General features: G+C 42.9%; 1 protein-coding gene across 2 annotated transcripts in view; it reads right to left on the minus strand.

Moving 5' to 3' along the window:
- LOC311035951 (latent-transforming growth factor beta-binding protein 2-like) overlaps positions 1–12,303 on the minus strand; it is a 118,716-nt gene that overhangs the window by 75,170 nt on the left and 31,243 nt on the right. The gene's annotated exons all lie outside the window — the stretch shown is intronic.

A 12,303-nucleotide genomic window follows, 5' to 3' on the forward strand; every position in this document is an offset into this window, starting at 1 on the left:
CGCTCAACACACATCTGCTCTAAGTCATGGAGGCATGAGCTTCACCTAATTAATCAAAGATTCTGTTTGGTATTAAAGACATTTCATAATAGAAGACCATTCAACACTGATTAGCAGAAATTAAAGCATCCAGGCGAGAAAATACTCACAATTCCCCACCGGAATTGTTCATGCATGTATGTTGTGTGTGTGTTTGTGTGTATGTGTGTGTGTGTGTGTGTGTGTGTGTGTGTGTGTGTGTGTGTGTGTGTGTGTGTGTGTGTGTGTGTGTGTGTGTGTGTGTGTGTGTGTGTGTGTGTGTTTTTAATCACATCATATCCTCCCATCAGGGCTACAGAACCATTCCATCAGTCATTGTACCGTATGTGCTCGGCTACATAATGAACTCCGTGTTCCGGTTCTGTTTCGACTGTGACGTCCCAGAGAGCAACATCCTGCGCGGTACAGGGGGCAGCAGGAAGCATTAAAACTGGGGTCGGAGAACAAGGATCCGGCCACAGGGTGCACAGAGCACGTTTTTCGCCGGCGAGCATTTGATTTGGGTTAATTACCCACGCAGCAGTGGGGCAGCCTGGATGATGCTGAGCTCATGTGAGTCACCTGTGGAAAACTTCTGCCCGAACAGACAAGGCAGAATGACAGACAGACAGACAGACAGACAGACAGGCAAATGAACAGCTCTACCTGGGGTCTGTCTCAAAAAAGCCCCCCACATGTGAGGGACTGTTGGGATTCAAAACATCTGGATCCCACTGCTCTGCGCTGCTAGAGAGCCAGCGGAGCAAGACAAAAGAGGAACCAGCCTGGCTACATCAGAAAAGCACACCTGTGGCCCTGCAAGGCCTGCCAGTCTGTAATCAAACCGCAGATTAGGAAATAAACCAAGCATTACCATTTATTACGTGTGGTTTAAAACCACACACCACGTATTTACACATTAAATCTCAGTCTCAGACACAAAGGCAGACACTAGGATAATCAGACAAACAAACACACGACGTTTACATAGTGAACGAATGTGTGCACACGCATGCTCACGCACACGCATACACCCACTCCCAGCTGTGCCAGACACAGCACAAGCCTCCGCATGTTTCTTCATTCGCAGAACACAAGTCACATTCCAGCCGCCTATGTGACAGGACGCTAAATGAAGAAAAAAAAGGCAGTCAGCCATGTACCTTGGCTGTCAGCTGCTGACCCAGATCCTGCCACTCTGGGTTGGGTTCTGTGAAAGAGGACGTGAAACAGGGGAAACTAGATGTGCTTGTTTCAAGCAAGTGGTGTGTCGTGGTGCTGAGGGAGGCTGGAGGTGGCCTGCCCATCCAAAACCAGCCAGTCCACGTCATTACAGGCTTTTTTTCCACTGCTGACAGTGACACCTGACCTGCACGCATCCTGCACCATTTCCTTGGCTGGACCAGATGTTGCATGCTCTTTCTCTCTCTCTCTCTCTCTCTCTCTCTCCATCTCTATTTTTCCTCTCTCTATCTTTCTCTCTGTCTCATCTCTCTCTCTCTCTCTCTCTCTCTCTCTCTCTCTCTCTCTCTCTCTCAACAGCAAAATGATTCCCTCCCAGCATGAGCTCATCGCCCTCCTCGGTGACTGCAGATCATAGGGTGGAGGGGGCAGGCACGGCTAGGTCTGCACGTTTGATGTCATCATTAGCAGCTTCAAGGTCCCGGCATTCTAACAAGATAGGATTCCCCTCACCTTGTTCTGGGTGGATGGAAAAGCAATCTGCAAAAGGCCTCTGCCAAGATTACATGAAACACATCTTAGGGAGAGATGTTTGAGGTATCCAGTGAGAGCCATGCCATTTTAATTAAATCACAGACTACAGTGGTATGTATAAGAAGGCTGCTGTATGAACATATGGACTGAAGACGGAAACAAAGCAATGATCAAATGAGTGTGTGTGGGGGTCTTCAACTGTCTTGCAGAGCATCACCAATTTGCATGACTGTTGTATGACTGGTGTGGGCTGGATGAAAGCTAAGTGGACTTAAAAAAAAGTTAAATGCAAGTGGGTGAACTGAACGGTCCAGTAAGCTATGTTTGGAATGACTGCCTTACAGTAACAACTGCCCCAGAGAACCATTGACATAGCTTTGTGGCACATCCTTGTTTTCTCTTGAACTCTATTTACCTGAACCGTTGTTTGTGGACAAGGGATCATGGCATTTACTCTGATCTCACACTTGTACGTCGCTCTCATAGACTGTAAAAAATGAATGGACAAAGCGACGCCATTGGTTTCTACAGACCGTAAATGAAGCCGATTGTTCAGGAATTTCAAATCCACCATCTTTCTATATCGTGTCATATTGCGTCATAGCTAATGCAACCGGAAATGAATGCTATTGGTTGGGTAGCTTGTAAATTAAGAGCGGGGGGGCGGGGAATGAATGCTATTGGTTGTGTAGCTTGTCAATAAAATCATCCCGCCCCTCCTAGAGCATACCCTACTTTATCGTCAATTTAAAATCACACCCTGTGTGAAGTGAGTGGTGCCTTTGATGAGCCCCGTATTGACCCCCGTATTGATGTTGTCATCAATGTTTGTGGACAGACATACATACATACGGACACACGGACAAAGCCAGATATAGGAGTGGTTGGTACCACTCAAAAATAAATGGGCTCATAATTTACCAAAACGCATATCATGATGATTGAAAGAAGCATAGAGTATTTATGATCATGTTTATTAAGGTAAGAAAATCAAGTCTAAAGTTCGTCAAAAACCCACCCACTTGCATTGAGAAAAAATCTTTCTAACACCAGCAGGGGTAAAACAGCAAAACTACAGGCCATTCATATGAGCTGTCACTTCCTATATAGACTCAATTTCAAAGGCCAATGCTGGGCCCTTGGTCGCTCCGCATACGTACGACAAACATGATTTTGGTCTCACATGATGCGAGAATCATGTGAGACCAAACTATCATGTAGGCAATTAAATGACTTTGGTACAGCCTATGCACTGCATGTGGGTTGTGCGTGTAAGGTTCAATGTAATGTGTTATAGTGAAATGTGTTACATGTGTTTAGGAGTTACATTAAAGAGTAAAGGAATTGCCGCACCAGTGCCAGATATATCCGAGTCCAAATACTTGATCAAAGCTCTAGATTACAACTGATAGAGAGGAGAACTCTGACCGAGACGTATATTGGCACTGGCTGTTTTCGCTCATCATTCCTTTCACATATGTGGGAGGCAATTAGAAGTAAATCTATCACATTCAGGGAAATTGCAAATCACAGTGATGGCCAAAATCCTACACTGCGCTCAAAACAACAATGCAAAGTATCCAACACATTACAAAAGTATAACTTGGCACGCGCCGGCTAAGAATCTTTGAACCCGTCACCACATTACGACATTATGCATATGAGTTCTCGTAAAAAGAATGACGGACAGCACAATCGTCAGTTCCAACTCGCTGATCCCTCTGACCCAGATGAGCTGGATCAGGAGGGTGGGGGGGGGGCAGTTGAGGGCACAATCAGCACATGTTGCTGAGAACTGGGGAACAGTCAAAAAAAGAAAAACAATACCACAGATCTTTAATCCTTTTGCTGATGCTGTATCTCATAAACCATGCTGTTAATAGAACGCAATGAACACCGCTGCCAAGCCAAATGCTCGGCAAACTTTGAAGAGAGGCAAGGAAAAGTGATGCTTCCGTAGAGACGTTCTGTGCGGCAGTTTCTTTTTCTTTCCTTTTTTTCTTTCTTTCTTTTTTATAAGAGTGCCAGGAACAGATCTCATACTGGGGGCTTTGAAAACACACCACTTCCTATCATCTCAGCTGTGAATGTGTTGTTCCTGAAAGTTGCCCTTTGCAAAACAGTAGCCAGTAAGCTAGCCCACTGTATTTATTAGATCGTCCGATATGATCCACGGTTAGCATGCATTAGCCCCCCCCCCCCCACACACACACACACACACACACACACACACACACACACACTGACCCAGTTCCTCAGAGACTGTTTACATCTGAACCCATCTCCCTGCCCCGCTCTGCTCTATAATCTCATAACATTGTTTATCTATAGGACTGGGCAACAGCTGATCCACTCGCTATCAAATATTCATCTATTACGGTATCTCTCTACCTCATCATACGGAATAAATCATATTTGTCAACTAAGACTAACGTTTCAAAACAGACATCCTATTTTTGTAGGGCTTAAAATGCCAAGTGGCTTGGATACAGGCACAGGATTGTGATATTAAACAGTTTTTCCCTCGGCACTTCAGCCTCACCACAACCCTACCTTGGCAAAGCTAATCTTTCATCCCAATTTGTTTGAAATTGAAAATACCAAAGTCAGAACCCACATCTAATGGCTTGGATAGTTGGCTTATGGCAGCTAATGCAGAAAATAGAACCGATATCAAGAGATCGTCTGGATGTTGGAGGGAGCCATTTGGCTTCACACAGACTGTCTAAACAAGGACGCCTGACAGCAGGCAGAAGTGTCTGGCATCAGCATCTCAGCGAGGGTCTTGCCACATGCAACCCAGCAACTCCCAGCCTCAGGGCTTTGCTCTGCCAGACTGCTCTTTGTGTTGGGCCTTTATATTTAGCATCATACCGGACATGACCTCCAGACAGACCAAAGTCAAGACCCTGGGACATTGTACAGCAGTCCTAAACTTTCAAAACGGGTCCATGACCCAAAATGGGTCACGGGTAAATATGCAGTGTTTTTTTTTTTTACCTTTCTTACTAAAAACAAGAGAGCCAAGCACAAAAATGTCCAAAGATTACCAAAATAGCAGATCTAGGAGCGTGTAGCATGTGAGATTGTATGTGCACTATTTTTTTAATAGGGCTTAAGTGGTTAATTCATAATGTATTTAAGACAACCATTTTTTTCTTTTGGTTGTAGAACAGAAAAGGTTTGGGAATCCCTGCTCTATAGTTCTCTGAAAAATCAAGAGAAGAGCTGCGTAGCTGCCTGAGTCTACCCTCTTATTAACTATTTACACATATTTAATGGCTCTGTTTACCTCTTTCTGACAGAAATCCCCAAAATCCCCTCATTACATAACAGTTGCTTGTAATTAGGACCATTTTAAGTCTATTTAGTAAATGGTAAATAAATAGAGGCCATAAAAGAGCAAGCGTAAACCCAAGTTTACACACATTTATCTAATTCATAGAGTAGAAGAGATCGTAAATCATTTCACAGCTGGAGAATGAATTTGTGGATCATCACACTAATTTGGATGACAACAACAACAGAAATCTGGCAAACCTGCTAATTGTTATTCAATCGCACAGACAGTAACTTAAACAATGAAGACTTTGTACATCTCGCTCTCTGCAAGCACTCAATTTGGCACCAAACTAAAGGTAGACGTATTGGTGTATTTACAGAATACACTTGTGCATTCAAATATGAAGCGTGGGAGCTTGTGGGCTCAGCAGTCCACTATGTGGGCGTTTGGACCACAGCTACGCAACCTGGCGTCATTCCCATCCTTTAACACGCACTTCCGAGAGGAACAAGAAGGACCTTTGAAGTTTTGGACATGCCCTGCAAAACCCTGAGTGTTCATTATATTTAAGTCAGAGGGTCCACAGGTTTCAAACTCCCACAGTTAACAACCCTGGTGTCCCTATTTTGGGCAAGTCATTATAGGTGAACATTTTCATAAACAGCAGATCTACAAGCTATACAATCTATTTTTGAGAGGCTAGACGTCTATGACAGGATCTCAGAGCGTGTGTGTGTGTGTGTGTGTGTGTGTGTGTGTGTGTGTGTGTGTGTGTGTGTGTGTGTGTGTGTGTGTGTGTGTGTGTGTGTGTGTGTGTGTGTGTGTGTGTGTGTGTGTGTGTGTGTGTGTGTGTCTGTCTGTCTGTCTGTCTGTCTGTCTGTCTGTCTGTCTGTCTGTCTGTCCGGAGATAATCTAGCAAACCGCTGGAACGATCAGCACCAAAATGTGTATGCACAGTGCCAGTAGACCACCAAAAAACATGTTTTATATACTTACATTTTATAATGGGAGCTGTGATTGCGCTGAAACCTTGCCAAATTTGGAGTCATACGTCATAAATACGTCATAGATGACTGATGTCATAGGCTCCACATTGGAGCCACGCCGTTTCTATGTGGATCCTGTTGTCCACATAATTTTCTACTTGATTAGGCCTTTGAATTGTGGTTAAGGACTCAGGATTTTGCAGAGAAGTGTGTGATATACAGTAAGACTAAAGTATCTAGCCCTCAAAGCTTGAAGTAGCAAAATGTCTCTGAGAGGAAGAGGCACTTTGATAGCATGTATTGTACAACAGTCACAGTGTTAAAGAATGTTCTGAGCAGAAGGCTTTGGTTCGCCATAATAAAGCATGTAGACATGGGCAGCAGAGAGCAGACCTTGAAACTGGGCCCAGGAGGCATTTACTTGAAGAACATGAGCAAAGAGACGCACACTTTAGCAACTCCTGCTAATGTTATGTATTCAAATCCCAATAGAGCTATGAATCTTGGTCATCGCCGCAAGAACAGAATAACGATGCAACTAGGAAAAGAGGAAGCATTCCAAATTGTCAGACGAGATGCTATCATGAACTAACTAGCCTATAGAGTCTACTTTGCCAAGAGTTTTTGTTTTTTTCTTCGTTTTTTCACAAAATTGATATTTTTTTGTTTGCTTTTATCGAGGCAGAGTTTACATATTCGATAAGGAATTAAAAGATAATAGGATAATATAGGGTGATTTTCTTTTCCTTTGAACAGATTTGATTGATGTCCAGCTTTGATCTGGCTTGGATTTGGAGAAATTAAGTCGTCTTTGGTCTCTCCTAGCAGGCTTTGTGTGTTTTTTATTTCAGAGGTAAAAGAAGTGTCTGGGAGTTGAGAATGTATTAATCCTTTTTTACCCACCCAGCCAACCAGAACACCAGGCCAGCTGCACCACCAGCGGTCAACCACCACTGTGGTCACACATCTCATTTCTCAGGCCTTACGCAAAGGCCCCTCATTCACCATTCAACCACTGAGGTCTCCATGTGTTTCTCTCAATAAGATCTCAAGGTTTGATCCTGAGCATGCCACAAAAAACATAATATCCCTCACAGCCCTTGGGGCATTTTTACGATATTGTTGTTGCTTGTTCCTCATGGCAACAAGGTCAAATGACGGGAGGGTGGTAATGTTGGCGTTCATTTTAAAATTCTAAAATAACAACACCAGCTTCTGTCACATCAAAGCCAGCCTTAAATTACAGCCTTTTGTGAATGTTTAATCTCTGGTGGTCAGTGCTATAACCTAGCTAGAGTCTCAGCTGTTCTCACGGCCAGTGCTACTAGGGTGGGTGAATTATGTCTGCGTGTCAATGGAGCATTACATCTACTGTACTGTACATACTGTATCCCCTAAAAAAAGTACTCACTGCTTGTTTGGCTTCAGAGAATCGCCTGCCTGAACAATTAATGTAAGGATAAGGCACATCCTTATTATAAATTTACCATGAAGTCATATTTTACCAGTTCCATGTGGATTTGATTAGCGACAGAGAGCCAGTGCTCGGCTGGAGAAAGATCATTACGTGCATTATCAAAAACATTGGCCTCTGGGGGAGCAGTGATAAATTAGTTGAGGAAAGCTAAGAGAGAATTTTACAGCCATTTCTCTTGTTGTCCCCTGGCTGTTGATCACAACCTCAAAAGGCAGCAATAAATGGGTGATATGAATGACACGTTGTTTTTCAGATAGACAACTAAGAGCTACTGTGGCTAGTCTGGCTACACTTCAGAGCATACACCTCAGATAACTCTAGGGTGTTTAGCTTGAGGGTGGTAAAGGTTAATGTGTTTTCGACAGTGCAATTGACGGGTTGGGAAGTTTGACACAGCAGCGGAATCGTTACACCTGGTGCTAACAGGCTAAGGTGGGCCTAATGAAAAGGAACAACACACCACTGTTTTTTATTGGTGCTGCAAGAGAGACGTAATGTTTGTTTGCCACTTATATGGCTGTCATTAGTCAAACTTGCATATTGTCTGTCTTCCAATTTTCTCACTCATTCACAACTCACTACATAGCTAAATATATATAGTTCACTATAGGGAATGATTCAGTATAACAACAAATAGTTTGGAACACATTATCGGTCACAGTATAGCAACCTGACTGGGGGAAAGAGATTCTACCAGGTTTTAACTGGTAACTTGCACATTTGCACTTCACCAAACTTGATTATTAAGTGATTCACTGTTTTTATTTAATTTTATTGTTTTACTCTAAGCTCAAGTCTTACTGTGTATTCTATTGATTTACTGTGGATTTTATAGTGTTTTTATGTCTGGAGCACTGGACCAAATTAATTTGTCCGTGTAGGATAATAAAGTTGATCTGAAGTCTGATGTCTGAAGATAGGGTATCCCCCAATCCCCTGTGTCTGATCTGTTGCAATCATGAGTGCAATACCACAAAAGCTAACAATCATTTGAACTACTAATGGCCCCCAAAAAAGTAAGCAATTAGCCATGAACTTTATCTTCGGTAATTAAAATTAATACTATGAAAACATCAACTGAAACAACATTTACGTACTCACCGTCCACCGTCTAACTCACTGCTGTCATGTTAGTTTGTTGCGCTCGTTTTTCCGCATTTCAAACATCTTTGCTTTGCATTAAGGGACATTTGAGCTAATGTAATGTTCATCATTTGAGGTTTATTTGTATTGGACTATATCGTGATTAAACTTTTTTTTATTGAGGTTTGGAACACCCTACAAAATGGCTTGGAATGCACTCCCCAACCATATTAAAGACACCCCCTCCCTCCCTCCCTCCCTTCCTTCAAAACCACACTCAAAACCCACCTGTTGAAGATAGCCTTTCCCAGCTGAGGCCGAGGCAAGATGTCCCCCCAACCCTTGCTTAGACTTTTATAATTTTTAATCTAGCACTTTTCTTTTATGTAAAGCGAATTTGGGTACTTATAAAAGCGTTATATAAATCTGAGCTATTATTATTATTATTATTATTATTATTATTACAACCTAAGTACAGTAATCCACTAGTGAATGAGTGAGCGATTTGGAAAACATTATCAATGGAACATTGCTGACACACCCGCATCAGAAACACCACATCCACTATTACCCTCACAATACTTGGGAACCGCTGTGCTGATGGAATATTTCATTATAGGTGGTAATGTTCCGAAATGTTGTGGTGTGATGCGTTGAGTGCTTAGATTGGTTATTTTCACTGTGCAACACCATTGTACGACAAAATAGGGCTTAAGTGGTTAACCACCATCAGACCAGAAGCCAGAAGTCCCTTCAGGTTCAACGGCATGTCACATTTTACAAATATTCACAATCCACAAATACAATACATATGTTACGTATATTTTACCTTTTTGATCAGATTTGCTTTGATGAACAGAGCAGACTATGTAGTATTCATAGCACTCTCATAACGTGTTTTGCAGTACGATATGGCACAATGCCACTGTTCACTAGAAATGGTTGTCATTTAATGGTAATCACCTGCTATTTACTTACAGTCACCTACACTATTGTTTGCCACCAACATGTACTACATATGTAGTAGTGTAAGTCATCAGCTGGAATACCAAGGATGGAGTCGCATTACACAATAGGAATAATTTGAAAACAACTGGTAAGAAGAACTTATGAGGTGTTTCAAACAAACGTTTCTCTCCTAAAACCAGGGCAAAATCTGGGTCTTCTTGTATAGAAGGCCAAATAAGTATAAGGCCAAACATGAGTGAGCAATTACATCGCAGTCTTGGATTGATAGCATCTCGAGTCATTATGACTTGGCTAATTTGGCTCCTGGCAGAATATTTTCCCCTTGTGAAAATCTGGGTGGGTGTGTAAAAGGGTTTATCGCACCGGCCATAGAGACTGGATTAAATCATGTTCGCTCTGTCTGGCTTGGCTAGTCTTCCAGGAATCCTGCTAGTAGCAGCCAGGCCTTGGGTGCAATGAATTACAATGGGGTTAGATTGAACAAGCAAGCTTCGTTGAACTCGCTCAATGCTATGGGCCGTTATCTGCCCCGGGGGATGAGGCTCAGATCAGAGCAACTGGGTCCCTATACAGAATGCAGAGCAGCAGCAAACGTTTGTCAGAAATGTATTTTGCAAAGATCGCTCTTTGGACCAGACAACATGCTTGCTAGACAGAGAAATGATGAGATGAAGTTTCACTTAAATTTCTAGGCATAAATGTACCCAGTGTCAGAATGAAAATAGCACTTCAGGAAATCTGACCCCAACGAGGTCTGCAGATGCTCCAAGTTCACATGTATCACTATTACTGTCTACTTAATCGCAGGCCAAAAGCTGTGAAATAAACAGTTGATTTCTTTTAATCTACTAGGGGCCAGGAGGAGGTGACACCCCTGCCAACTTGTGTATTTCCACCTCGGCGCTTGCAGAGTGGAGAATGGCGCTATGCAGCAGCCCAGTGAGCCGTGGTTCTGGATGGAAGCAAAGCACGGTGGTTACTGCGGTTCAGGGACCAGAATCAAAATGCCTGGAGACGTGGTGAACTGAGAGAGAGAGAGAGATTTAATACTCTGCAGTTTATTGTAGTCAGTTGGATCATTCGGCATCATTAGCAAATTGCGAGGAGACAGGTCAGCAGGAAGAGGTAGTATGAGTTGCTGCCTCAAGGTATGTCTTCCCCCGGTCAGGGTCAGAATGTCAGACCATTTCTATAGTAAAAGCCAAACAGGTGTTTCAATAAGAGATGTTATCAAGAGAATTTTTGACACGAGCCCCGTGAAAGCTGTTTGAAAGGCAATAAAAAAACTTCACTGAGAAAAAGAAGGAGAAAAGCAGAAGTGAAGAAAGCAAAGAAAAAAGAATTGACTTTCGACATCTGGAAATGGGAAGAGTTGACGAGAATCTTAGTCTGTGGGGGGGCTGGTACAATACAGTACATGTCAGATGTGTGCATATCCACGTTCTGAGCAGCAAAGCTGTAGGATAGATGTGCTCACTGTGGACCTGCTTGACATTTAACATTGACTTGCTGGTGTTGGAGTTGGAACTACAGGTTTCATACACTGCCTGAGTCCATGGGGACCCTGCCTCCTGACCTCTAAATGGATAAACTGGTCCAACACAGAGCCATATAGCTAATTCATGTTTTCAACACCACTCTCTATCACTGGAACGCAGCCTGATTGATGCTACCTCCATCTGCTTCGGAATTGGAGGATGCAGTGCATTCTGGGAGAGGCTCCCGCTCTCTCTCAATAATTGTTGTTTTTTCGTCCCTCCAACAGCTGCAGGACTGGTTGATGAGTAGCATTTGGCCAGGGACCCTCAGCCCGCCGGCGCTGAGGCAGAGAGAGAGCATGTTTCTGATGGGGCTTTAGAGAGTTTGGCTGGGAGGGAGCGAGAGAGACATATCTGTCCCACGCTGAGTTCTCTATGGTCCTTTGTTCCCTCTGGCCTAGCAGGAAGCCAGGCACTCATGGGACTTGTTTGGCTCGATGTTTGCAGAGGGGAACCAACCGACTCTGATTCCTGGCCTGGCCCGGTCAATATCACATAGTGAAGGTTCTTCCCATTAGGAAAAAAAAAAAAGAAATTGCACTGTGAGCTTGTAGATCGGCTATTTTTGCTATTCATCGTACTATGAAGTACATAGCGCTTAAGTTCAAACACCAAAGTAGTCTTTATACAAATTGTCAAGTTCAATCAAGTGTACGGTGAATACAGTATGTAACACAGAATTGTCATAAATTTTAAATGCTAAACATTTTTGCACTGTTTTATGTCGACATTTCCTTGTCTTTTGCTAGTGTTATTCACTTTAGGTTAATTTATATAATTTATATAAAGAATAATTTATCTCTCTCTATTCGGGACATTATTTCACTGTTTTGTTCTAAAACTGCCTTTAATGGCTGTCATGGCCAGATATGGCTTGTGAGACTTACAGTCTAAATTCAAATTCAAATAAAGATGAAATTAAAAAAGGGCCTTATATGACAAAGATATCATGTTGACTTTTGTTTTGTTGTTGTTGGTGTTAAATATGTCTAATAGGTCAAATATAATTTATATTAGCCGGCCCTTCATCTCTCTACCCACACTCTGGAGAGTTCAGCTGAGGACAAGGTCAGTAGGTCACCTCCTGAGCTGACTCTGCACTCTGCCGTGTTGACGTTCAATAATCCAGCATTAGCAGATCGACACAGTGTCCTCCCCCGTCTAACCCACGGCAGAGGATGTCCAACCATGTTCCGGAAAGACCCAGTCCTTTCACATCACAAGTGAAAATGC

This window comes from Gymnoscopelus microlampas (assembly GCF_963454915.1).
Source record: "Gymnoscopelus microlampas genome assembly, chromosome: 20".
NCBI classification, from domain to species: domain Eukaryota; kingdom Metazoa; phylum Chordata; class Actinopteri; order Myctophiformes; family Myctophidae; genus Gymnoscopelus; species Gymnoscopelus microlampas.